The sequence below is a fragment of the Vespa mandarinia genome, chromosome 18, assembly GCF_050613455.1.
Source record: "Vespa mandarinia isolate Hongniang chromosome 18, ASM5061345v1, whole genome shotgun sequence".
NCBI classification, from domain to species: domain Eukaryota; kingdom Metazoa; phylum Arthropoda; class Insecta; order Hymenoptera; family Vespidae; genus Vespa; species Vespa mandarinia.
Window position 1 is genome coordinate 1,245,001 of NC_140827.1, and position 2,500 is coordinate 1,247,500.

The window sequence follows — 2,500 nt, forward strand, 5'->3', positions numbered from 1 at the left end:
TATATATATATATATATATACATATATATAGATGCTAAATATATAATAATATGGATCTATAATGACTATAATTATATTCTATTATACAGATATAATTATATTATATTAATATAAATTAGTATTATAAAAGTATTAAAAATTATTATAATAAATTATAATACATATGTCATATTAATTTATATTTTTATATCTATATTTATAAAATATTTATGAATGCTAAATATTTGTTAATACATAAAATATAAGTATATACTGATATTTTATACTATATATATCTATGATATATTATAATAATATTATATATGTATACATACATATATATATATATATATAATATATAAAAGAAAGATAAAAATATAATTATATTATATTAATATAAATTAGTACTATAGAAGTAGTAAAAATTATTATAATAAATTATAATACATATATCATACTAATTTATATTTTTATATCTATATCTATAAAATATTTATGAATGCTAAATATTTGTTAATACATAAAATATAAGTATATACTGATATTTTGTACTATATATACCTATAATATATTATAATAATATTATATATAATATTATTATATATAAACATATATAATATATATATGTATATATGTATATATATATATAATACATATATATATATATATATATATATATATATATATATATATAATATATAAAAGGAAGATAAAAGAATAAAAACAGAGAGATAGAAAAAAAAAAGTTAAAAAACAAAATTCTCTAAATCATATTACTATGTATCTCGTATGCAAAGTTATCAGCTACGTTAAAGTACATACAGGTATATGTAATAAATGTGTTACTTGTTCGCAATAACCAAGGCAGTATGCCGCGAGTTTTAACTATATTAAATTTTGCTGTTGCTTTCTCTACAGTTTTTATTTTTATTTTTTCTTCTTCTTTTTTTTTCTTTCTTTCTTTCTTTTTTTTATATTTCTCTACTTTTTTTTTTTGTTTATTTCCATTTCCGTTCGTTTCGAGATATACCTACGTACGTTTATGCATACATACATACATACATACGTACGTACACTTATACATTTACGAATATACAGGGTGAGTTAATAACAATTATTAACATCTCAATAATATTTTCGTTATTTTCGATTTTATATCTATTTCGTTGGTTACATCTATTCAACGATGATAAGAATTCTTCATTCTTCTTTTTTTCTTTGTTTTTTTTTTTTTTGTATGTAATGAATCCTCATTTTGAATAAAAAGAGTATTAATGTATAGTAATATAGTAAAATTGGTTTCGCGAGGTATTTAAAAAAAAAAAAAAAGAAAAAAAATATGTCTGGCAATAATTAACGCAATTTTAACATCCCATATCTTTCTTCTTCCCTCTTGAATTAAAGTTAAAAAAAAATTTTAAAGAGAAAAAGACAAATGATTTTAAAAATGAACTACACATTCACGGTCATATCATTTATATGCACTCTTTCATTTTTATCATATTCGAAATGATAACAATTGTTGTCTCACTTTGTATATAAAGGATGGCTCAAAAAAGTTCCTAAATGATCTTTCAGAATCGATTGCTTACCTGTTTTCGAGTCTTTTCAAACTAATTCCTTTTTTTTTTTTTCACATTAGATCTTAAAAACCTGCTTGTTTTATAAGAAAAAAAAAAAAAAAAAAAAAAAAAAAATAAATAAATAAATAAATAAATAAATGAATAAAAAGAAAACACTACAAGCCTATTTGTAATGATCTACGAAGAAACAAAAATAAAAAAAAAAAAAGAAAAAAAAAATATAAAAAAAAAAAAAAAACAGGAAGATTAAATATAAAAATGAAAAGTTATTAGCATAAAAATGTCATTAGTAGGAGTAATGGATTTAAAAAAATTTTAAATCAACTAAAAAAATTTTGGTCCACCCTATACATAACGTACTAAAAGTACGTACACGTGTATATATATATAAATATATATATATATATATGTGTGTGTGTGTGTGTGTGTATCTATACATGTATGTATGAACTATTTAGTTGGCATTACGCGTAAGCAACGAGCTTTTCGAATTTTACGAGTACGTAAAATTTTGGAGTGCTGGAAAAATTATGGGAATATGAATGTGCGGTTTACGAATGCGATGCATACATACTTACGTATATAAACATGCATACATTTATATATATATATATATATATATATATATGTATATATATATATATATGTATATATGTATATATATGTACGTTTACTTTGCGCGACAGTGATATCATTTAATACGATGAGCATAGATTTCAAATGATTATCTACTCGGACATTTTCGTTTCGCATTTACACACATGTATCAACAATGAACAAGCCATATTAAATATTCTTTTATGTATTTACTAACATATCTATAAGTATTAATGGGATTTTATTATATTAACGTGCATCCTGGTTTTGTCTGATTCTCAAAATATATATATATATATATAAAAAGAAAAAAAAATATAATAATAATAATGAAAGAAAAA

General features: G+C 20.0%; 1 protein-coding gene across 2 annotated transcripts in view; it reads right to left on the reverse strand.

The window, feature by feature from the left end:
- Positions 1-2,500, reverse strand: part of Rh50 (Rhesus blood group-associated glycoprotein Rh50) — a 57,176-nt gene that overhangs the window by 13,809 nt on the left and 40,867 nt on the right. The gene's annotated exons all lie outside the window — the stretch shown is intronic.